The 12,303-nt window shown below is 40.0% G+C and overlaps 2 long non-coding RNA genes across 4 annotated transcripts in view; one reads left to right on the forward strand and one right to left on the reverse strand.

Moving 5' to 3' along the window:
- The window catches only part of LOC129563525 (uncharacterized), a 34,153-nt gene extending 25,288 nt beyond the window's left edge, over positions 1-8,865 (reverse strand). For all 3 annotated transcript variants that reach the window (XR_016038159.1, XR_016038160.1, XR_008687352.2), the window contains exon 1: positions 8,661-8,865. This is a non-coding gene — a long non-coding RNA (uncharacterized LOC129563525). The remainder of the gene's footprint in view (positions 1-8,660) is intronic.
- Positions 4,819-12,303, forward strand: part of LOC129563526 (uncharacterized) — a 68,394-nt gene continuing 60,909 nt past the window's right edge. Inside the window, exon 1 of the long non-coding RNA XR_008687353.2 lies at positions 4,819-4,945. This is a non-coding gene — a long non-coding RNA (uncharacterized LOC129563526). The remainder of the gene's footprint in view (positions 4,946-12,303) is intronic.

Genomic DNA, 12,303 nt, shown 5'->3' on the forward strand with positions numbered 1-12,303 from the left:
CATTGTATATTAAATGGGGTGTAAGGATATTTGGTTTTCCAGCAATATTTCGTTGGTGACCTCTTATGCCCTCATGAGGAAAATATCTCAGGATCCTTACTGAGTCGGGATGATTTTTCTCAACTCAGTATTCCTCAGCCTTGGCACTGTTGATATTTTACATGGGATAATTCTTTGTCACGGTGGTTGTCTTGTGTATATTAAAATTTTTAGCAGTATCCCCGCCTTCTACCCTCTAGATGCCATTTCCTTGATGAGTTGTAACAACCAAAAATGTTTGCAGACATTACCAAATACTTTCAGGGGAGACAAAATCACCCCTGATGGAGAATTGGTGTTCTAACTCTATTATTTGCTTGGTTAATAGTAGTAGTGTTTATGGAGCACTTTCTAAATGCCAGTCACTGTAATAAGCACTTACTTGCATTAATGAAATCAAATCTTATAAAATCTCACAGGGTAAATTCCATTATTAACTCTATTTTCCAGATAAAGAAACTGAGTCTGGAGTAAACGTGCTTAGATTACACAAGTTTCAAAAATTAGAGCCAGGATTTGAGCCAGAAGTTAGGATTTAGAATTCATGCTCTTAGGCATGATGGCACAGTTGTGGTCCAGTGCTCATAAAAATAGGCTGTTAGAGATTTAAAAGCCGCTTCCTTTGCATCTATTTAAATAAACTGTAACAATGAATGAAAGGATTAGGAAGGACCATTTATTGAAATCCTACAATGAGTGGGGCACTCATCTTGAGACTTTCATGTAAGTCATTTCACTTAATCCTCACAGTAGTCTGATGGAATAGATATTGCTGTATTCCTTTTTTTTGTATAAAAGAATTTGGCACCAAAAAATTAAGTAACTTTACCCAAGGTAAGAGCTAGTATAATAACTGGCAGTAACTGAATTTGATCCGGTGCCTGCTAAGTCCATGTTCGTTCTATTTTTTTCCTATTCTTTCCTTGACTTTTTAAAAAGATGGTGGGAGGGGCATTTTTTGGTTCTCCATATGTATTTTCTGGTCCAGTCTCTCTTACTGTACAGATTCCACATTTGTAGCTGATACTCGGAGATTCTGAGCCCTCCCCTGTGCTGCGCTGTGTGAAGTCACTTCAGTCGTGTCTGACCCTTTGCGACCCTATGGACAGTAGCCCACCAGACTCCTCTGTCCACGGGATTCTCCAGACAAGAGTAATGGCATGGGTTGCCACGCCCTTCTCCAGGGTATCTTCCCAACCCAGGGATCAAACCCACGTCTCTTATGTCTCCTGCATTTGCAGACGGGTTCTTTACCGCTAGTGCCACCTCACAAGCCCAAGCTCTCATCTTCCCTTCCCCAAAGCCTTCTGACAGGTGCAGGCACACATGAGTGGGTCACCCAAAGACTAGGTGTGAGTCCCGGCTCTGCCATTTCTCTGCTACCTGACCTGGGGCCAATCATATAAAAACTGGGGGCCTCAGCTTCCTTATCCCACTGTGCAGGGTAAAGATCAGAAATAATGTATCAAAACACTATTATTAGTTGGTACAGTTTTGTTCCTTAAAATCACACTCAGGTTATGCATTTTGCCACTTTTCTTTTTTTATCCCTTCCTTTCAGAGCACGTACAATGTTTCCATCCCCGTTAGCCCATCAAGGGTATCCAGAAACCTCCTGTTGAGAAATTTAGTAAGTTTCATCCTTGACTGAAATGAAGGAATCTCGGGAGAAGGCAGATCCTTTGAAGTCTTTGTTAGCTAAACATACTTCTGAAGACTAGTATGGGTACCCGGAACGAGGAGATGAAGACAAGGAGAAAGGGGCTTCACAGGTATTTTTCCGATAGATCATGTGGGAAAGATGATTGTGAAAGAAAGGGTACCCTGATCTGTATCCACGGAGAGCAATATTAAGAGCTTCATAAAAATTTTTCATTTTTTTGTGAAAATTTTATTGTTTATTGCAGTATAAGCGACATATAACATTATATCCATTTCAAGTGTACAACCCACCTGTCTCCCACCACATCTGTCTCCACCTGACCTTGAGAGATGACCAGTATTCCTGTACATAATTACACAAATTGTTTTCCTTTGGGTAAGCACTTTTAAGATCTTTCTTAGCAACTTTCAAATATGCGGTGCAGGATTCTTAATTTAGTCACCACGCTATACTTAACATGCCTATGACTTTTTAATGAAATTTTTATTAGCACTATTCTTCTAAATAATTCTAAGTATATAGCTCACTGATCCCTCTTCTTTTTCTAAAAAAATCATTTTTTAGACAGTTTTTAAGGTTACATTCCATTTACAGTTATTACAAAATTTTGACTTTATTCCCCATGTTGTCCAGGGCTTCCTTCTAGCCTATCTTATACTCGTTTGGTTTTATTATAGTTTTATAACATTTATTTATTTTACAACAGGAAATTTATACCTTTCTGCCCCCTTTTAAAAAATTTGTTTTATCAAAGCCTAAATTATGAGTTAGATAGATGGGACTGATGTAGAACTTAAATTTTTATGGCCACCTGATGTGAAGAACTGACTCATTGGAAAAGACCCTGATGCCTGATGCTGGGAAAGATTGAAGGCGGGAGGAGAAGGGGACAACAGAGGATGAGATGGTTGGATGGCATCACCGACTCAATGGACATGAGTTTGAATAAGCTCCAGGAGTTGGTGATGGACAGGGAGGCCTGGTGTGCTGCAGCCCATGGGGTCGCAGAGTCAGACACAACTAAGCAACTGAACTGAACTGAACTGAATAGATGTTTGAGCACACGCATGCATACACACACACACATAGACACACATTACCCTAAAATAGAGTGTTCCTGACTGAGCGACTCCACTTTCACTTTCATGCATTGGAGAAGGAAATGGCAACCCACTCCAGTGTTCTTGCCTGGAGAATCCCAGGGACGGGGGAGTCTGGTGGGCTGCCGTCTGTGGGGTCGCACAGAGTCGGACACAACTGAAGTGACTTAGCAGCAGCAGCATGACACCTTTGGGGCTTCCCTCATGGCTCAGACAGTAAAGAATCTGCCTGCAATGCAAGAGACCTGGGTTTGATACCCTGGAAAAGGGAATGGCTACACACTTCAATAATCTTGCCTGGAAAATTCCATAATAAGTTGAAATGACATAAAGCAAAGAAACAGTTACATACTATATGTATATATATATATATATATATATATATATATATACACGTATAAATATAAGCAAAAATCCTTTTTGGATTTCTTCTGGTTAGAGAAAACAAATACTAACATAGGTCTTTTGTAAAAGCAGAGTTGCATAAAGCAAACTTTCCAAAAGCGAATGAGACTAGTATGTGTACAATTGGGATGCAAGATGGAAGAAAGAACGTACAAGAAATATTGAGAAATGTAATTCTTTATGGAAATATTGTAAACTTCACAACTCATATATGCGGGGAGATATTAACAAAGTTCTCTTTACTTCTAAATTGAACAACAACAGAAAAACAATTCCCATGGTTCATTGGAATATGTAACACATGTTCTCAAATCTGGATTGATACCTTGCAAAGTGACCATTTCCTCAAGGGAGATGTCATTAAAAAAAATAGTCGGTAGAGAAGGTGTTCATATCTAGTTGCCTTGCTGAGAATGTCGGTCACAGTCTAAAGAGATTCCAAAGGTAACGTGATAATATGGCATGTCTATTCAAGGGCAACCAGTGGAAATGTTCTGAATCAAAAATAACTCAACGTTTGAGAATTCTGAGAGGACATCCAGTATATCTCCATCTAGAATAATTGAGAGGGAGGGATGCATTAGTTTGTTTTGGAATTTCAAGAGATTAAATTTAGTACATTATAAATTTATTGTTGGAAATGTTAAATCTCATTAGTAATTGACTTTCACTGAAATAAAGACTTCAGGGAAAGCTGATATTTATCTATTTGGCAGAAAACTGTAAAATTCAATTACATGGTGATCATGCTATCACATTCTGGTTATCAGAAAACAGTCATCTTGAAATTCAACAACGGTATACTGGATATTTGCCATTTCAGCAAATGTCGTTGTAAGAGTAAAGACAGTTCATAGCTAAGAAGCTCATTCCTAAGCTTCTCTTTTGCTTTCACTCAATAAAAGGTATAATAAAACTTCATGCTAAGAAAGGAGCTTGCAAACTCCTTGCCCCATTACAACAGAATTTGACCTGAATATTCATTTTTGTAGTTAAAAAATGAAGATAGAATGAGAAACAGAATTATTCCAATTACTGCTCTCTGGAAATCACATGTGTTCTTTCTTCAATGAGGTGTGAAGAAACTTTATAAAGAAAAGTTTGTAAAGAAGAAAAATGAAAAGAATCATATTAGGAGAGGAAAATGTTGTTAATCTGAGGAGGAATGACAAAGAAAAGGCAGTAATGGGTGCATGATTTTTTCGGAGGTGCTTGATTTGGAATACAAGGTAGGGGGTTCAAATGTGGAACCTGAGGTTTCTTCCTGGCAGTGATATGACAGTCATGTCGACCATCCTTCTAAAACTGAACCGTGTTGTATTTTATAACCTGTGGGTGAAAAGAATGGATATCCTCCCTTAGCCTTTTAGCAGAGCCAAGGCAAGCAGTGCAAGGGAGAGACAAGTCTCCAGGAAAAGGAGTTACAAGAAGCTACTTCCCACTGTCACTCTGGGTCACTGGAAATAACACGTGGATGCCCAGGACATGCGTAGGTGCTGCAGGCAAGTTGGAGACTTTAACCTTGGGTGCTGCTGAGTCCAGAACACTTCAAAGGCAAAGGGCAGTGAGGGAACCAGAAGCCAATCAGAGTGAAGAGGATGTTCGGACAGAAAGAGAGAGTGCATATAAAGACTGAGGGTTTGGGGCTCCTCTCTCTTGCTCCACTGTCTCTGTTCTAGTCAACACCTGCCAATCTGGGCAGATATTTCTACAACTCCAAGACGACGAAAGGAGTCAGGTGAGTCTGGGATCAACTAGACTTGCATGTCTTTTGTACCTCTGCAATTGCTCTGGGAGAGTGTTAGATTTGAATCATAAGGACCAGCCTTCCCAGTGTATTCTTGTTTACTCTGAACCTGCTTAAAGGAGTCGGCCATTGACATGTGAGCCCACAAATGCGCATTCAAGGAATGAGTAGACTACATGGCCACACTGCTTCCCTTCATTTTCTCTGCATCGGGAGAGGCTGGGACGACGCTCAGGCCTCCGTTTGTCAGACAGGGCTGGCATGGTCTGCGGCCTATTTGGCAGGCACACTGTGATACTAAATGAGGCTGCATTTGGAAGAAAGGCATGTTAGGATTTGGTTCTAGGGTGGCAAACTTTGAATGTATTGCTGCAGAATTCTTCTTTAGGAACTGCTTTCTTCTAAGTGTCAGAAAGTTAGAAATATTAGTCTGGAGAAGAAATTCCAACTTCTTTTTTTTATAATTGCTTAAAATATTTTAGTCTAGTATGCATTTTTATTTACACAGTGATCAAATGTTCTGAAGTGATGAAAGGAGCCTGCAATATGGAATTTCAGGCATCAGTCACAAGACTTGGGTAGGGGAGTTTCGTGTTTTTTTTAAGCTAATTTTTACTGAAGGATAGTTGCTTTCCAATGTTGTGTTAGTTTCCACTATACAGTATAGTGAAGGAGTTATGTGATGCATATCTCCCCTCTTTTTCAGATTTCCTTCCCATTTAGGCTACCGCGGAGCGTTGAGTAGAGGTCCCTGTGCTATACAGTAGGCTCTCATTAGTTACTTTATACATAGTAGTAGACATAATGTCAACCCCAATCTCCCAATTCATCTCAACCAGAAATTCCAACTTCTGAAAGACCTGTATCCCAGTTGTGAGCATTTTCTAATGCTCAGAGACCCTTTTGGACTGATGCTTTTGTTAAGCGATGAGGCCAAGCATACCATTAGGACTAAGTATGAAAGTGATATTCAATGACCAGCTCTTGCTTTATTCTTTCCATGGCATCTGCACAGAGGTTTATAACCCATTCTATTATATTTTGTCATTTCTTGAAAGACAGGCACATGGGGGAGAATCTCCAATGCCATTCTTTGCTAATCCCAGGGTTAACCTGGTGATTTTACTCTGAGACTTCCAGTTTGAGTTAGATGACCCTCAATACTAACCTATCTAATAAAAATATAGTCTAATCTATTTATGGTTCATGTTAAGGACTAAGGCCATAAAATGCAATGCTTTGCTTTTAGTTTTAAAATAATGATCAAAGGAAACTGATGGATTGGTTCAAATACCTGAGCTGATGCGTCAGAGTTGTTCATATCAGTATTACCCTCTACCTCACAATGAATTTAATCCCTCGTTTATTTACCTGTATATAAAAAGAAATGTAGTTCTTTAATACTAACAGGTGGCGTGGGTCTAGGAAAAGGAAAGATTAGTCATTCTCATTCTTATCATCTCAGGATTCCTTAATCTCATGATTAAAGGTGATCACTAAGGAAAAAAGTTCAAAGGAATGTTACAGTCCTGTGGAATTTGGGGTGCAGGCCTACTGTGTGCCTTGGACTCCACTTGGGAATTTGACACTCTCAGTTGTTACTTCCAGAAAACTCTGGCAAATCTGGCTTATTAACGTTATCACCCAGGGAGACTGCAATAGAGGAATGACATATGGGTGGCTCTGTGCGGTTAGATGCAGGTCACTGTTAAGGTTCTTTTATTTGTAGGGGACAGTTCACAACTGTTTAATAAACTATTAGCAATCTGTTATCATTATTACAGAAGTCCCCTTGTCTGATTTGTTTTTAGCCATCAAGGAGGAACAGGAGGACTCCACTAAAAAATGCTTCTTAAATGGCATCTGCATGGACTTTTGGAGAAGGCAATGGCAAGCCACTCCAGTACTCTTGCCTAGAAAATCACATGGATGGAGGAGCCTGGTAGGCTGCAGTCCGTGGGGTCGCTAAGGGTCGGACACGACTGAGCGACTTCACTTTCACTTTTCACTTTCACACATTGGAGAAGGAAATGGCAACCCACCCCAGTGTTCTTGCCTGGAGAATCCCAGGGACGGGGGAGCCTGGTGGGCTTCCGTCTGTGGGGTCACACAGAGTCGGACACGACTGAAGTGACTTAGCAGCAGCAGCAGCAGCGTGGACTTTGTTTTGTTTTAAAGCTTCTCATTGCACTTTTGCATTGTGTGTTAACCATAAATGCCTTAACTCATTGTAGAAGCAGCCAGGAAATAAATCCTAAATAGTAAAATCTTTAAATTTAGCTCATGTGTATATCTTTATAAACACACATGTGTATATGTGTTTGTATTTATATGAACAAATACATTTATAGGTGGCTTTATATTGTTGATGTTTTCCTTAAACAATACATACATACATATTTATACATATGTACATGCTCAGAGGTAAGTTGTGTCCGACTCATTGCCATCCCAATGAACTGTAACGCACCAGGCTCCTCTGTACATGAGATTTTCCAGGCAAGAATACTGGAGTGGGTTGCCATTCCCCTCACCAGGGATACATATGTGTATATATATATGTACCACTGTGTATTGGTATAAAGATTTTTATTTTGCAAAAGGCTTTTTATAGATGATCTTTTACTGAACTCCATAATTAACCTGCACAAAGGTTAAATGACCTGCCCGATTTCACACTTGGTAACTAAAAAAGCCAGGGCTAGCAAGGAAGTTTCCTGATTGCTGGCCAAGAGTTCTTTCCACTGGAACAGTTGTCACTGGTTATTAGGGAACTGAGGGGAAAAAAATGATTTAACTTCTCTTAAGTTGAGAATTTTTGATAGTGACTGAAATATCATCAGTGCCGTTCTTTGCCAAAGCCAGCTCATCTAAGACAGTCCTGTGTGTGAACGAGTTATGTAAAGGGCCATGTGTAATAATTTGATGTGTTCTGTCTATATTATGCAATGCTGCTCGAATTCTTTTATGTTAACTATCTTTTCATTAACTTTATTTTTTGACAAACCGTCACATAGCTGCTATTCATTACACTAGTAATGAAAATATTGATTCAAGATACCCTATTAATGACGGTATATAAAACTAGAATCTTGACTCATAGGATAAAAGTCTATTTCCAATACTGTCCTTTAGTCAACAAAAAATTCTTAATAGAAATCAAAGATTATGGTATTATGAAATTGACACTTTTTGCAAGGTTAAAATTTGATTAACCATTTTTTTAGACATTCTCTTTGGAGATACCCATTCATTTTAATTTATGGTTAAGCTTAATAGAGACAGGCAAATTGAAAGGTCTTTAGTTTATTCAACTGGCACTTGCTGGCAGGATTAGTCAAAGAAATGGGAAACTGCTACTTCATTACAAGAACAGCATACTCATAATCAAAACCAACCAAGTTGACAAACACATATTCTCCCTTAGAATTCAAAATTCTCTTACCATGTAAGGAGCAGTAAAGAAGTCCTTATAGTAACCTTGGCATGATAAGTATTCAGAAAGGTCAGCCTGACCCTTCAGACTTATCAAATGTAAAAATCTGGTCCTCCCAAAGTGTCCCAAGGGCAATTTTCACAATTGAAACAAGTTTTTTCTTATAAACAAGGTAAAACCCTACATTCCCTGGGGTAGAAGTTAAGAAGCTCTCGCTTGCCCCCCCAATTTTTTTTTACAAAATAAACAAAACCCAATATAGTGCCTTACACAGATAGAAATGTATTTCTCACAGTACAGTCCTGCCGCTCCTGGTGGTGAAGGTCATTGAAATACACAGGTCTCTTCCTTCCTTTCTGCTGCATTCCCATTCCCTGATGTGCTCATCAGTGGTACTGAAAGCTGAGTCTCTACCCCGTCTGTGCTACAGTCCATAGAAGAAGGGAATAGGAGAGAGTCCAGGGAAAGTGTCTTTAAGGAGCTGATCCAGAAATGAAAGATATCCTTCTACTCCTCTCTCATTGCCCGGAACTTTAGCTTCAAGGGGTGCTGGGAAATGTAGTCTGTAACTGGGAGACCACTCTTTTAAAAGATAGCATGGTGGAGGAAGGGTGGAGGGATTTGTTCATCTATTAAAAGAAGGTGAGAAGAAAAGATACTGGAGAGCATCTACCAGTATCTGCCAAAGCCACTATATACAAAGTAAAATGCATAGTATCCACAAGGAACCATCAAAGGCATTCAAATAATTAAAAAATAAATTAATGCTGGTAGTGCTTGTGGGTTTTTTTTTTTTTGGCTCCAAAATCACTGCAGATGGTGATTGCAGCCATGAAATTAAAAGACGCTTACTCCTTGGAAGAAAAGCTATGACCAACTTTGACAGCATATTAAAAAGCAGAGGCATTACTTTGCCAACAAAGGTCCTTCTAGTCAAGGCTATGGTTTTTCCAATAGTCATGTATGGATGTGAGAGTTGGACTATAAAGAAAGCTGAGCACTGAAGTATTCATGCTTTTGAACTGTGGTGTTGGAGAAGAGTCTTGAGAGTCCCTTGGACTGCAAGGAGATCCAACCAGTCAATCCTAAAGGAAATCAGTCTGAATGTTCATTGAAAGGACTGATGCTGAAGCTGAAGCTCCAATATTTGGCCACCTGATGCAAAGCACTGACTCATTGGAAAAGACCCTGATGCTGGGCAAGATTGAAGGCAGGAGGTGGACACAACTGACCAACTGAAATGAACTGGGTGCTTGTGTTATTTAAAAGTAGTGACTCTCAAGTTTTCTCAAACTAGTACGACTTCTTTGGCATAAAAGTTACTCGTCACTACCTTTTGAACAAAGATTTAACTGTGTACATGGCTTTGTCTCTAATGAGAAGATATGAAGGTAGTTTCTAGTTTTTATTAATATATAACACAAGCATATTAGAGAAGCATGTCATTTTTTGAACATTATTGAAGAATGAACTTTTCTAAGTTAACTTTCCGAATAATGGAAGCTCACCATTTTTAATTTAATGTAAAACACATGATTCTCTTTTGTGTATGTGTCTGAGTATGAATGTAAATATTTACTAAACTGAGATAGTTTTCCATCTACTTCCTTAAACCAGATAACAGCTGAATGAATTTATACCTTCATGCACATTTGTTCGGCACCAATTATGTGCCAGTGATGACTTCAGACTCTGCATAGTATTCTGTATTTAATCCTCCCAACTAGCCGGTGAGGTAGGACAGATTTTCCCAGTTTCACATGTGAGGAAACTGAGTGTCAGGGAGGTCAGGTCACATCTGCTGCTGCTGCTGCTGCTAAGTCACTTCAGTCATGCCCGACTCTGTGCGACCCCATAGACGGCAGCCCACCAGGCTCCCCCGTCCCTGGGATTCTCCAGGCAAGAACACTGGAGTGGGTGCTGTTTGAAGCCTCAAATGAAACCCTGATCTCACTATTCCTTCTACAATACTTCTGTCAGTTTCCTTCATTCAACAAATATTTATCAAGGATCTTTCTCTCCATGCAGTGTGCTCAATGTTTTTATCTTTGCTCCTGTTTAACCTCATGACAATCCCATAAAGCAGATGCTGTTTTTCCACTTAAAGATGATGCAGCTGTAGTTCAGAAAAGTAAAATACCCTAATTGCAAAGAAATGGGTAGGCCAGGATTTACAACTAGATGGCTCTTTCTACTCAGAACCTGCCATTCCTCCTGTTGTATGGTCATTGAAGTCCCCAAAGCTTAGACACAATGCAGACCTGCTTTACCCTCCTGTTCTCTGTATTTCCCATCTACCGTCTCATACATCCTGTCGACTCTTCCAGAAACACCTCTCCAGTCCAGCCCCCAGTCTAGATGAGCCATTATCACTTTGGGCCTGGAGCTGTTTCCTAACTGTTCCTTCCATGATCAAGTTATCTTTCTTCCAATCTCCACATTGTCATGAGGTAGTCGGCCTCAAGTAAACAAAACAATTACAATTCTTTCATTCTCAAAATGTTGCTTTCTGGCTGGATCTCCATAGAATAATTTCTCAGTTTATTACTTTGGCGTACAAAGCTCTTCTCAACTCAGCTGTGGTCTCATCTCTCATCACTCAGCTCCCACCTAACCTAAATTCTATCCGTACTTAGTGCTTTGCTAATCTCCAAACCCATCTGCTTTTGCATGCCCATGTACTTTCGTACAGGATGTTCTTGTGACCTAGAGTAGCCTTTCCCATTTGTATTTTTCTGCCTGGAAAGTTCTACACGGTAAAGATCCAAGTATAAAATTATGAAAGTAGTTCCCCAAATGAAGGCTGTCACTCTTCTTTGCTCTTCCAGCACTCTTGTCTGCCTTAAGTGCTGTCATATTTATGTGTATACATGTCTGCCTCAGCCAGACTCTACTCTTTCTGACAGCCAGGACCACCTGGGCCTTGCACAATGTCTGGCACATAATAACCATTTAGCGAATGTTTGACTGGGGACAGTGGATGAAAGACTCAGCTGCTAGACACAGCACAGAGGCAGCTGAGATACAGGGATCATTTAATAACAAAACAATCAATGGCTTATTGAAAACTTACCCTAAAGTCTGTTTGTTAGTACTATAAGGGGATCAGGAAAGAATAGAATAATCCTCACCTTTAACTCTTTGCCTTAGCTTAAAATTTAATTAAGCAGCTAAGACTGATGTATTGGAATTGGAGCTTCCATGTCCCTTCTTAGTTGTTACTGTTTTATTTCTGCTAGACTGTACAGTCTAAGCAGCTGGATTCTGTTTTCATCCTTGTATTCCCAGCTCTTGTCATTGTTCATAGAGTGAGGATTCAAAAATCTCTGTTGAAATGTGAGGGAATAGCAAGTTTTCAAAAATACACAGAATGACTATGTTTAAAGTACAAAGTAGCTTAGCCTCTGTAGACATTCTTGGAGGTGAGATGAAGACACGGGAACTGAGAGAAGCTTTGGGTCAATCTGAGACACAGGGAGGATGTACAAAGAGGGAGAGAGTGTGAAGTCATGTCAGGGACATAGAAAAGTTGTGAGAAAGTTCATTATATTAATCAGCAAGACCACATAATACTGCCTAATAACTCCAAACTCAGTGTCTAATACGAGCACTTGTTTTCATACTTACGGGTCTGCTGATTGAGGCTGGATTAGTCCAGTAGCTCTGTGAGACACTGCAGGTCACTTCAGTCAACTGGAGTTGCCGTTAGACTGTGGTTGGGTGCCATTCTGCTCCACGGGTCCCCATCCTTGTGGTGGTATTTGTGTGCCTGCATGCTCAGTTGCTCGGGCATGTCCTACTCTGTGCGACCCCATGGACTTATAGCCCGCCAGGCTCCTCTGTCTGTGGGATTTTCCAGGGAAGAATACTGGAGGGGGTTGCCATTTCCTTCTCCAGGGGATCTTCCCAACCC

Source organism: Moschus berezovskii, chromosome 9 (assembly GCF_049115385.1).
Source record: "Moschus berezovskii isolate FMDL1 chromosome 9, NW_MosBer_1.0, whole genome shotgun sequence".
Lineage (NCBI taxonomy): Eukaryota > Metazoa > Chordata > Mammalia > Artiodactyla > Moschidae > Moschus > Moschus berezovskii.